Source organism: Oenanthe melanoleuca, chromosome 18 (assembly GCF_029582105.1).
Source record: "Oenanthe melanoleuca isolate GR-GAL-2019-014 chromosome 18, OMel1.0, whole genome shotgun sequence".
In the NCBI taxonomy this organism is placed as follows: domain Eukaryota; kingdom Metazoa; phylum Chordata; class Aves; order Passeriformes; family Muscicapidae; genus Oenanthe; species Oenanthe melanoleuca.
In genome coordinates this window covers 1342258-1354732 of record NC_079351.1, presented here as the reverse complement: position 1 = coordinate 1354732, position 12475 = coordinate 1342258, and the positions used below count along the sequence as shown (strand labels likewise).

Below are 12475 nucleotides of genomic sequence, written 5' to 3'. Positions count from 1 at the left end.
CTCCTGGAGCTCATCCCAGCCCGCAGCAGGGCAGGGACCTGCTGCTCCAGGGCGTGGAATTCCTGGAATTCCCACCCCAGGCACAGCCACCTGCCCTTGGTGTCACGGCAGCAGCTCCTGCCCCTGCAGGGTGGCACTGGGGACAGGATGGGCAGGGCCAGCACCCCAAAAAACGTCTTTTCTCTCACAGACTTTGGAAAAACTTGCAAAACTCCTGAGGCTTTGGCCTGAGAGTGCATTTCAGCAGGAGCTGGAGCAGCTCCAGTGACAGCAGTGACAGCCCAGCCTGGGGACAAGGTGACACCAAACCCCTCCCAGCTCACTCACCCTTGGCTTCCTAATTATCCACCAAGACTGGCTCAACAATTCTTCTACAGCAAAACTTGCTATTTTCTATTCCTCCTTCTACATTGAAAAGTTTTTCTGCTGTCCATAAATATCTGTGAGTACTGGGTAACTAAGAAAGCAAAGTGAGGTGGAAGGAGCTTTTATAACTGAGCAAAAGATAAACCCACATGAAACAAAAGATGTTTTTACCAAGCAAAAAGATTTTCACAGACAAAACAAAAATGTTGCAAGTAGAGAAAAGATCTCAGAATTTTCCACTGCGAGAAAACTGAAAAACAACTTTTAGGTTAAAGTGTGCCACACTAACTTTTGGTGATTGGAAAATCATAACAGGAATATGGTAATGTCAGTAATGATGGTAAAGGTGTTGATTGGTTGTCAGGTTTTAAAATGCTCCTTAATTAAAAGTATTTAATGCACTGGAACCAGAATTAGAAGTTTTCAGACGAACCCACAGCTGTGGGCTGGGCTCTGTCACCCACTTGCTGCATCGTTTGGGTAAATAACAGAATTTTAAATGATAAATAAATTGTTGCATCGTTTGGGTTCAATAATCAGCATTTTAAATGATAAATAAATTACTGCATCGTTTGGAAACAATAATCAGCATTTTAAAGAGCACGCCTGGAGTTCCCATCCCTCATTTTCGGCTCTTCAGGGCTGATCCCAGGTTCAAGGCTGAGCTCAGCTCAGGCTGAGCTTTACCCAGCAGAGCCCTCGGGAGGTTTCCCGCAGCTCCGATGTCCTGCCAGGGAGAAGCAGCAGGAATAAAAGGAATAAATAAATATAAATAAAAGGAACCGGCGTTAGGAGCAGCCCGAGCTGAGCACGTTCGCTCCTCACACAAAACCCGCCCCGAGATTGATTTTCTCCCTCGGCAGAAGCTGCGCAGCCACCCAGGATCAAACATTTATTTAAAGGCTCAGGTTTTAGCCCTCAAAAAACATCGGCGGCTTGGCAGGAGGAGCAGCCGATTGAGCTGAAAAAAATGTCAAAATGTTCCTTTCCTTGGGCACGGCAGCAGCAGAACCCGGCGAGCGCTCGGAGCTGCTCAGCTCCGGGGAAATCCCAGCCCGGAGAGAAGAGCCCGAGCCCAAAACTGCGGGAAAACCAAAAAAAAAAAGGGAAGCTGGGAGCGCTGGGATCGGGCTGGGAGCGGGACCGAGCCCCGAGAAACCCCGAAAGCTTTCCTGGGAAAGCAGCAGCGTTTTTTGGGAATTCCTGGAGGCATCACAGCGGTTTTTGGGAATTCCAGGAAGCAATCACAGCGGTTTTGGGAATTCCTGGAGACATCACAGCGGTTTTTGGAAATTCCTGGAGGCAATCGCAGCGGTTTTTGGGAATTCCAGGAGGAAATCGCAGCGTTTTTTGGGAATTTCTGGAGGAATTCGCAGCAGTTTTTGAGAATTCCTGGAGGCATCACAGCGGTTTTTGGGAATTCCAGGAGAAATCGCAGCGGTTTTTGGGAATTCCAGGAGGCATCACAGCGGTTTTTGGGAATTCCAGGAGGCATCACAGCGGATTTTGGGAATTCCGGCGCTTCCCCGCCGTGTTTGCACCAACTCCTGGCGCTTTTTTTGCCGATTCCTGCTGTGAATCCGTTTTTCCCGGTGGAACCAGCCCTGCCGAACAAGGCCGCCCTTTGTCAGAGCCGCCGGCGCTGGCACAGCCCCGGGCTCTCCTCGCCCTCTCTTCTGTGGTTTTGCTTTTCTGTTCAAGGTTCAACCCCCAAATCCCTCAGGGAAGGAGTTTCGCTCCTGGCGTGATCCCCGCGCTGTCCCAGGGAGGGGCCGGGTGTGGCCCCAAATTTTTGATCTCTGACAATTCAAAGTGCTCTGACCATTCCCTGTCCAGGAGAACTCCCAGATGGAGGAGCTCGAGTCCAAAATCTGCCCAGAGCTGCTGCTAAAAATCGCCAGGGAGAGGGGATGCTGCTGGATTTCATCTATTTTAAACAAGGAGGGGAAAGGAAAAAGTTCAGCTGTGGTAGGTCAGAGCCAGGGGCTTCCAGATGTCACAGGATCCTAAAAAAAGTCCGATTCCAGCATTGCCCGAGGCCAGTCTGCACCTGTAACCCTGAGCCCAGGTGCAGGTGAGGTGGCACCTGAGCTTAGAGAGCCCTGAACCCCCAAAATCCGTTTGACTCCGAGCTGGGCTTGAAACACTGCAGGTGACACTGGGCTGGATCCACCTTCCCCAGAATATTCCTCATTTTCCAGCTGAATCCACCTTCCCCAGGATAGTCCTGGTTTTTCCTCATTTTCCAGCTGAATCCACCTTTCCCAGGATATTCCTCATTTCCCAGCCCCTCAGGGTAAATCCACCTTCCCCAGGATATTCCTGATATTCCCTCATTTTCCAGCTGAATCCACCTTCTCCAGGACATTCCTCATTTCCCATCCCTTCAGGGAAAATCCACCTTTCCCAGGATATTCCTCATTTCCCAGTCCTTTAGGCTGAATCCACCCTCCCCAGAATATTCCTGGTTTTCCAGCTGAATCCTCCTTCCCCAGGATATTCCTGATTTCTCCTCATTTTCCAGCTGAATCTCCCTTCTCCAGGATATTCCTCATTTCCCAGGGATCATCCCAGGGACTGGCATGAGCCCATTTGGGATTTTTTTTCCCTGTCCCAGCAGGCAGGAGAAACCTCAGCCCTTCCCAAAATCCCTCTTGCCTGGGAGAAACCTCAGCATTCCCAAAATTCCTTTTTCCTTGGGCAACACCTCAGCATTCCCAAAATTCCTCCTGCCTGGGAGAAATCTCAACATTCCCAAAATCCCTCCTGTTTTAGAGTCACCTCAGCATTCCCAAAATCCCTCCTTCCTCAGGAAACACCACACTCCTGCTCCCAGGGGGTTTTGCCTCCTCCTGACCCCACAAGAAATGGGATTTGGGGCTCTTTTCACTCCCCACATTCTCCTTCACAGCTCAGCTGGGATCCTCTTCCCAAAGGATGGATATTCCCAGTGCCACATCAAATGGAGTTTCAGGGATGCCAGATCTCCCAAATTTTTGTTTTGGGACACCTGAAAACAGCTGGGAAACTAAAATAAAATAAAATAAAATAAAATAAAATATAAAATAAAATAAAATAAAATATAAATAAAATAAAATAAAATAAAATAACACAGCTTGCTCTTCCCAGAGCCAAACTCAGCCTCCTCCCAGAGCCAAACTCAGCCTCCTCCCAAGGCCTGACTCACCCAGGCTCTGCCCCCACTTCCCGCCCCGATTATAAAACGATGTCTCAATTATCCGGAGCTGAGCAGTTCCCGCAGCCTCCAAAGCCTCGGGAGGAAATTCCGAGCCAGCAGCGAGCGGCACCAACAATGTCCGGGCGATAAAAGCTCCTCTTGTTCCTATCAGAGGAACCTCAAACTCTTTTTTTTTTTTTTTTTTTTTTTTTAAATCAGCATCCCCGCCCTCCGGAGGGATCCCGGGCTGGAGTTCCCCCGGCCACGCCGCGTCCCGCCAGCAGACAGCGCGAATTTCTGCGTGTGCAGGTCTAGACTGGTGTGGTCTTTTTGTTGTAGGCAGCAAGAGAACGGAGTCATTCTTTTTTTTTTTTTTTAATTTTTTTTTCCCCCCAGGATTCACACAAAAGTGCTCTTGTGCATCCCAAACCCCGCGGATCGCCTGCCCCGAGGCGGGGATGGGGCTGCAGACGCACCTGCCCCGGGGAGAGAATTTTGGGGGACGCGTTGTCGCGGCGGGGGAGGGAAAAGCCGTGAAAATAAACCCAAAACAGCATCAAAAATAAATTAAAAAAAATATATATATACCGCAAACAACGAGGGGAAACGGCAGCCACGCGCTTGTCCTTGGAGAGAAGGGGGAAATTCCGCCTGGCTCGCGGGGACCAGGAGCATCCCGGGCAGGGGGGACACGGGGGGGACACGGAGGGGGTGGCACAGGGGGGACACACAGGGGATGGTGCAGAGGAGATGGCAGAGTGGGGACACAGGGGATGGCACGGGGGGGACGTGAAAGGGATGGCACGGGGGGACACAAGGGATGGCAGAGGGGGGGACACGGAGAGGATCGCACAGGGGGGACACAGGGGATGGCACAGGGGGAATGGCAGAGTGGGGACACAGGGAATGGCACGGGGGGACACAGGGGGTGGCACAGGGGGACACAGAGGGGTGGCACAGGGGGACACGGAGGGGTGGCACAGGGGGACACAGGGGATGGCACAGGGGGACACAGGGGATGGCACAGGGGGGACACAGGGGATGGCACAGGGGGACACAGAGGGGTGGCACGGGGGAAAAGCGACAGCGGTGCCGGCACCGAGGGGACGCGCAGGGGACACCCGGAGGGACCCGCAGGAAGAAGCGCGGCCGGAGGAGCCCGTGGGGACCCCCCGCACCCCCGAGCCCAGCGCGGCACCCACCTCCACCTCCGGCACCCTCCCGGGGCTGCGGCTCCCGCGCTGCTCCGAGCGGCATCATCCCCATCCTCATCCTCATCCCGAGCCCCGGGGGTCCGGGTCTGTCCCGCTCCCGCTCCCCACGGGAATCCCACGGGAATGCCCCGGGAATGCCCCACGCGGGGCAGCAGCGGCCGCGCCGCGGGGCCGGGGATGCTCGGGCTGCGCTGCCGGGGCCATTCCCCCTTTTATAGCCCCGCGGGCGGGCGGGATCCGCGGCTTCACGGGACTTGTAGTTCCTCCCCCTCGGCCTGGAGCCGCCTCCCTGCGTCCTTCTGTCCCTCCCTCTGTCCCTCTGTCCCTCCGAGGCTCGGGGCGGTTCCGCTTGTTATAAATGAGAAACAAAAGTCTCGATATTCAGCAGAATTGAGATTGGGTTATTTTATACAGACAGAGCAAGCAGCGCTGGGGAAACCTAACCTGGTTTGCAGCTCCCTTTTTATAGTCTGGTTTACTTGTAGTAATCAATAATTGTTATTGTTTTGTTGCAGTAATTCTGCAAGGTGAGCAGTGGTGGGCAAAGAAACTTCCAAACTTCCATGAGACAGCTCTTGGGACAATTGGTCATGGAACCATCTGGTCTTGGCGGATAAAAAACAGAAGATTTGGGAAGTCTGATCTTAGCAGATAGTTTGGGATTGATCACACAAAGGCAGGAAATATCATTCTGCAAAAAAAAACCTTTCAGACTGTGGAAAACCCTTTTTTTTTATTTTTTACAAACTGGTATACACAATATTGATAACAGGGGGATTTACATAGAGCGGGTTTAATCATCTATTTCCCTTTATCTAGGTCCGTGTTATTTTCTTATTTTAAGCATTCTGGTTTATACAAACTCCAAAACTTCTGTGATTAACACGAATCATTAATCAATTATCACACGCTGCTCACCGGGACCCCGCCGCTCTCCAGGGCAGGGCAGAGCCGCTGCTTTTCCCTGGATTTCCTGGATTTCCACGGGATTCCGGGAGCAGCATCCCGGGCACAGCCAGCCCGACGCCCCAAAGTCAATGAGTAACCCCAAAACCGCGGCGCGAACGGCGAGCGCTTCAATCGCTTCCAACGCTTATTGTTTCGTTTAATTATTCTCCCAATTATTAATTTAACTTAATCATTAACCCATCCGGGGAATGAAGGAGCAATTAACCGTGCTGTTGGCTTCGGGGCCCGTTTAAGGCTCGTTCTGGGATGGAGGTGCCCTCTGAACCCCACGTGCTTTGGGAGGGTCCCGGAGGGGGTGGCACTGTCCCCGTGTCCCCTCCAGGAGCTGTGGCCGCTCGGGGGATGATCCTGCACGAACCCAGCAGGGACAGGGACGCGGATCCAGGCTGGGATTTCACCACCCACAGCCCCAGAACTGCTGCTGAGGAGAAACCACAGGATTTTCTCGGGCGAGGAGGGAGCAAGAGGGAGAGCGGAGGGGAAAGAAAAAAATCGCTCCTGGCAGCTGTTCAGGGCCTGAAGCCGGAGTGGAAATGCTTCCCTGCCCCTAATTGCTTCGAGAGCAGATGAATTTCTTGAAGAAACCGCAGCTGAAACGCTGCACAAATCACATTGTTGTGCTTGTCTTGGCTGCCTGCTGAAGGAGGGAAAAGGTCATCGTTTAGGGGAAATTAAAAAGGGGGAAAAGCCACATTTTAGTGCTGTGCAGGAGGGGCTGAGCTGCGTGTTCACAGCCACGGCTGGAAACTCAAACCTGTTCGGCAAGAGGCGGAACGGGGCGAGGAACGAGCTGGGAAAAGGCTCCAAGGGATGGAATTATCCTGCCCGGCATCCCGGGAAGGTCCAAGGGCAGCTTGGAGCAGCCTGGGGCAGGGGAGGTGTCACTGACCCGACCCCAGCAGAGGCTCCCGTGGGATTGCACGTCTGGGATTCCCAAGGCAAATTTCTATTTTTGTCATTGAATTCCGAAATTTACTCCTTTTTGCAGTGGTGTTTCCTTCAGAGCCACGAGCCCACAGAGCTGTCAGACATCATCTCCCAAAAAAAAAAAAAAAAAAAAAAAAAATAAAATAAAATAAAATAAAATAAAATAAAATAAAATAAAATAAAACCAAACTAGAGCTCTCCAAGGCTCTGCCACAGCTTTTGTGTCACCCTCTGATGGGAGCAGCTGGAACCATCCTTTATCCCGCAGGAATCCACAGATGTGGGGGGAACAAAATCCCAGCATGATCCAGGCTGGAAAAGAGCCCTGAGATCATCCAGCTCACCCTGCAAATACCAAATCCAACGTGGGAATGTGGCCTCTGGGTCTGAGCTTTGGGGCAGCTTTAAGGGAGGAAATCCTGAGTGCAACAAGGAAAGGGAAGAGAGTTTTCCTGAAAAAAACCCTGAAAAAAGGGTTTTCCTGTTTTCCTGGGAAGGAAATTCTTGCTCCTCACTCCAGGCACAGTTTTGGAGCTCCCAGGAGGATGGACTGGCTCTTCTCCAGGAGAACATTCCCAAAATACAGAACTCCCAACGGCCAGGAATTGCCAAGGAGGAAGGGTTGGGTTGTTGATCCTCCAGGAAAACAGGGAAAAGTCTGGGAAGCACCAGGACCCTGGGAAGGGAGAGCCAGGAAATCTCTTCATCCTGTGCTGGTACCAACGCTCTGTGCAGCAGTTTGGGGTCACAGCCCCAGCTCCTGCTGCTTTTCCCACCCCAGTTGGGAATGGCACATCCACAAATCCACCCCGTGGGATTTGCTGGTGGCTTTCCCCAGAAAAACAAGAAAATCAAGTGTCCAGTGCTGGGCAGCGCTGGGAAAGTGAAGAGCCAGGGAAGGTGAGGTGGGAATGAGCTGCTCCCTGTTCCCAGGCCTGGCCAGCACAGTCACCTCTGCAAGGCCTCTGACCTTCAGATGCCCTCCCCAGCCCTGCTAAATCCATATAAATATATGGAAATATGGGAACAAAAAGCTTTTTCTTTCCAGTGCTGAGAGTGCCAAGCGCTGTGGGAGCCAATAAAGAGCTGCTGCTCCAGGGAGCTGTGGCAGGTAAAACACAAACAGCCCCAATCTTCCCCCAAAACTGCTGCCAAGCCCCAAATTAAAAAAAAAAAAAAATAATAATAAAATAAAACTACAACCAAGCCCCAAAGCTGAGGTTTGTGAAAGAGGAGGAAAATGTGGTTCTGTGTTTTTAGCTGGATCCCAGCCTGGCTGGTGGAAGGAGCCCTGGGAATCCTCCCTGGGGGGAGCTGGAGCAGGGATCAGGGATGGGGACACCTTGGGGACACCCCTGTCCCCTCCACACCCCACTGTGCTCCTGGGACAAAGGGACAGGGAGCAGTCCCAGCTTGGGATTGTCCCAGGAACACGGGAAGGATCAAATTGGGATTGTCCCTGGAACATGGGAATGATCCAAATTGGGATTGTCCCTGGAATAAGGGAAATATCAGAATTGGGATTGTCCCAAGAACATGGGAAGGATCAAACTGGGATTGTCCCAAGAACACGGAGCAGTCCTAGTTTGGGATTATCCCAGGAACATGAGAAGAATTCAAATTGGGATTGTCCCAGAAACATGGGAAGGTTCCAGTTTGAGAATGTCCCAGGAACAAGAGAAGAATCAAACGGGGATTGTCCCAGGAACATGGGAAGGATCAAATTGGGATTGTCCCTGGAATAAGGGAAGAATCAACTGGGATTGTCCCAGGAATGTGGGAAGGATCCAGCTGGGATTGCCCCAGGGAAGGATCCTCTGCCAGTCCCGGGGTCTGAGCCCCCAAATCCTGACCACAGAGGGGGGATCTGGGATCTGGGATCTGGGATCTGGGATCAGCCTCAGGGCAGGAGGGGCAGAGCCGCTGCCCGGGAGGGTCACTGGGTGTCATGGACCGTTCCTGCCCTGCAGGGGTGGCCAGCACTGCCCGGGCACTTTGGGGGAGCCCCAACCCCAGAAAGGAGCAGAGGGGGCTCCTCTCCATCAGCGTGTTTGCTCAGAGGTTGGGCTGGATGGGCCTGGAGTCCTTTCCCGACTTTCCCACGGAGCACAGAGGGAGGAAGGGCCATCCCAGGCAGGAGCAGGAATCCTCCGGCTGCTCCCGGAGCCCGGCGGGACAAAGGCAGGGCAGGGGCTCAGTGACACTGTTTGCTCAGTGACACCGCAGGGCACAGAGGTGTCAATGCCACGGCCAAGGTCACACGGGACACCCGGAGCCTCCAGAGCCAGGGGAGGGAACAGCCTCAAACCCACGGCCAGTATCGGATAAACCCCCAAAATCCCCACGGACACCAAGCAGAGGAAGGGGACACCTAAAATGCTGAACCCCAAGAGCCAAACCCGCTCCTCAACGGGCCAGAAACACAAAAAATCCCAATTCCTGCCACGCCAGCGTCTGCATGGGCTGTTTGATCCTTGAACCACTAAAACGAGCCTTAAACTTAAAAAGTGTGCTGGGCTGGGGAGATAAATCCATTCCCAAATCCATTGTGGATTCAAGGTGACTCAGCCCCGGCCCCGAGGCACCGACACGGGCCGGGCAGCGCTGGGAGGAGCAGGGCGCTGATTTAGTGTCTCTCCCTTTCTCTCCCCACACTCCTCGCCTCCTGCACAAGGACCCATTGAGAGGCTGCAGAACAAACGTTCCCTTATGCAGAGCTCCAAAAAAAACTCGCCGGTCGGTTTGTGTGAGGCAGCTGCCCCGGAGCTCGCTGTGGTTACTCATTAACCGCGGCTCCCAGGGCACGGGAAGGAGGAATCAACTTAATAGACCCTTAAAAAAAAAAAAAAAAAAAAAAATCCAAAAAAGGAAAAAAAAAAAAAAAAGAAAAGAAAACAAACCGGCAATGAAAATAAATATATCAGGTGCTCTGGAAAAGGACGTGGAAAAAACAGGTGGCAGCTCCCGGGTTGGGGCGGGCTGAGGGAGCAGAGGGACAATGGCACGAGGGAAATGTGTGGGGACAAAAGGGGACGATTATTAAAGGGAAGGGAAGAAAGAGGGGACAGAGAGGCGCTTGTGCTGCACAGAGAGGGGTTTTGTGCGGGATCTGCAGCCATTCCCCGCTCCCGGAGCGTTTTCCATGAGAAAGAAAGAAAGAAAGAAAGAAAGAGGCGCTGCCGGGGCTGGGAGCGATTTCCAGGTGTCATCGTCCCCCCCGGGCAGGTGGCCCTGTCCCGGCAGGAGAGGGGGGAGCTGCTCCCTGGATTCCCACCTGGATCCCAAAAATCAGACCCAGGTGAGAGCCGGGTGCTGCCCTGGCATCGCCGCATCCTTCCCTTTCCATGGAAACACATCCCCCGTGTGCCTTCATTCCTCACCCTCCCCAGATGGGGATTTTGGGGAGAAAGGCATCCCAGGAATTACAGAATAGGTTGGAAAATCCCCCTAAAATCACCCAGTCCAACTTCCCTCAGCCCTGCCAGTGCCACCACCGACCCTGTCCCCAAGTGTCACATCCACGTGGCTTTAAATCCCTCCAGGGCTGGGGTCTCCACCTGTGCCAGGGCAGGACAGCCCTCCCCGTGGAGTTTTTCCCAATATCCAACCTCAGCCTTCAGTGGTGCCATTTGAGGGTTTTTCCCCGTTGTCCCCTGGGACAAGAGCCCGACCCCCAGCTGGATTTGTGGAGCTCTGGGCTCACCTGCAGGGCAGCTCCACGGAAAAGGACCCAGCCTGTCCCCAAAAACTCTCTGAGGTGGGAGGGACACAGAACAGGGAATTCCTGACACCTCCGAGACATCCTGAGGGAAAAGCACAATTAGAGCTGGAATTAAAATATCTAAAAAAAAAAAAAAAAAAAAAAAAAAAAAAAAAAAAAAAATCAGTATTTCTGGGATCAAGGGCTGCTGGAGGCAGCTCCTTCCCTCCCTCCCAGCCGGTGCTCCAGGGGAACAGGTACCTCGTGCTGGAGTTTTTGTGGGATGTGGAACATCTGGAGCTGGTACAAGGCAGCCTTTGTGCAGCTGGGAGAGGCTGCGCCAGAAAGCAGCACTTGTTTGGGACAGCTTCAGGGAGAGGGGGAGGGAGAGGGAACAACGCCGGAGGGAATCCACCTCCACCGGAGAAGGAATCTCAGCCTCTCCTCGGGCAGCTCCCAGCTCGCTGTGCTCACCCGCGCAGCCCCTCCGGGTCCGTGTCCCTTTCCCCATGGGAATCCTTCCCTCCAGTTTGTCCTGTCCCGGTGGGAATCTCTCCTTCACCTTGTCCCTTTCCCAATGGGAATCCTTCCCTCCAGCTCGTCCTTTCCCGATGGGAATTCCTCCCTCCACCTTGTCCCTGTCCCGATGGGAATCTCTCCCTCCAGCTCATCCCTTTCACCATAGGAATTCCTGCCTCTTGTTTGTCCTTTCCCGATGGGAATCTCTCCTTCACTTTGTCCTTTCCCGATAGGAATTCCTGCCTCTTGTTTGTCCTTTCCCGATGGGAATCTCTCCTTCACTTTGTCCTTTCCCGATAGGAATTCCTGCCTCTTGTTTGTCCTTTCCCGATGGGAATCCTTCCCTCCACCTTGTTCTTTCCCAATCAGAACCTCTCCTCCAGCTCGTCCCTTTCCCCATGGAAATCCCTCCTTCACTTTGTCCTTTCCCGATGGGAATCCTCCCCTCCAGTTTTTCCCCTACCCCACGGGAATCCTTCCCTCCTCCACTCGTCCCTGTTCCTGTGTGGGGAGAGCTCCCAGTGCTCCCAGTGCCTTCCAGTCCTTTAACGGACCCCGGCTCTGCCCCGCTCCCGGCTCCGCAGGAATATTCAATCGGGAATGTTTGTCCCTCGGAGAAGGTGACCGAGCAGGACCTGCCGTGCCTGGACAGTGTGAAATTCCCGCTGTGTCCAGCTCCCTGCAGGACAAACCACCAGCATTCCCAACTGTTTTTGTTCCCCTTTCCCAGTTTCTCCCACTCTAATGTTTCAGCTCAGGGGCAGGAGCGACGTTGGATTTCAAACACAAATCACATCTCACACGATATTTTGCTTTTTCTTTTCCTTTTCCGGGCCGGATTTTATCCCAGCTCATCTCTGCTGGTGCATGGACAAAAATCCAGGAGGATCTGCAGCTCCTTTCCCCGAATCCAGCACTGCTGGAGGTCAGAGAGCCCCGGGAGTTTGGGGGAGATTTCCTAAATCTTGTCTTGGTGAGGATTTCACCAAATCCCTCCGGTTCTGGGTGGAGAGAAAATCCTCTGGAGAGCCGGAGATGAATGCTGACACCACGGACCCCCCGGGGCCTCGAGTCATTAAACAAATTAAATCCTCGCAGGAGGGTTGTGAAACCCCCGGGGCTCCGTAATTGCTCCGCAGCTCTGGTGGGTGGAAGAGACAAAGAGATTTGGGGGATTTTGGGGGATTTTTCCTCCCTTGGCGCAGCCGGCGGCAGCTCCAGCCCTTTTTGGATTCATGGAGAGCTCGGAGGTTTGGCTGGGGTGGGATGAACTGGGATGGGCTGGGATGAGCGAGGATGGGGCAGGATGAGCGGGAATGAGCTGGGATGAACTGGGATGAACGAGGGTGAGCTGGGATGAACTGGGATGAACGAGGGTGAGCTGGGATGAACTGGGATGATCCAGGATGAGGTCCCTGTCCCCGGGGATGTGGGGAGAGCTCCCAGTCCTCCCCAGTGGGTACAGAGTGGGTACAGTCCTCCTGCACCGAGCTGGGGGGAGCAGCACTGGGATTGGGAGTGGCGGGACGGGGGGATGGGAGTTCTAATGGGATTGGGAATGGCGGGATGGGGGGGTGGGAGTTCTAATGGGATTGGGAATGG

General features: G+C 53.5%; 2 long non-coding RNA genes across 2 annotated transcripts in view; both read right to left on the bottom strand.

Moving 5' to 3' along the window:
* LOC130260589 (uncharacterized) overlaps nucleotides 1–4946 on the bottom strand; it is a 36076-nt gene extending 31130 nt beyond the window's left edge. Inside the window, exon 1 of the long non-coding RNA XR_008841815.1 lies at nucleotides 4747–4946. This is a non-coding gene — a long non-coding RNA (uncharacterized LOC130260589). The remainder of the gene's footprint in view (nucleotides 1–4746) is intronic.
* A 578-nt stretch (nucleotides 4947–5524) lies between these two features.
* Nucleotides 5525–11970, bottom strand: LOC130260621 (uncharacterized). Its single transcript, XR_008841817.1, has 3 exons — nucleotides 11337–11970; nucleotides 10358–10457; nucleotides 5525–6762 (listed from the first exon to the last, which is right to left on the bottom strand). It is a non-coding gene; the product is annotated as an uncharacterized LOC130260621 (long non-coding RNA).
* Between the last annotated feature and the right edge of the window lie 505 nt (nucleotides 11971–12475).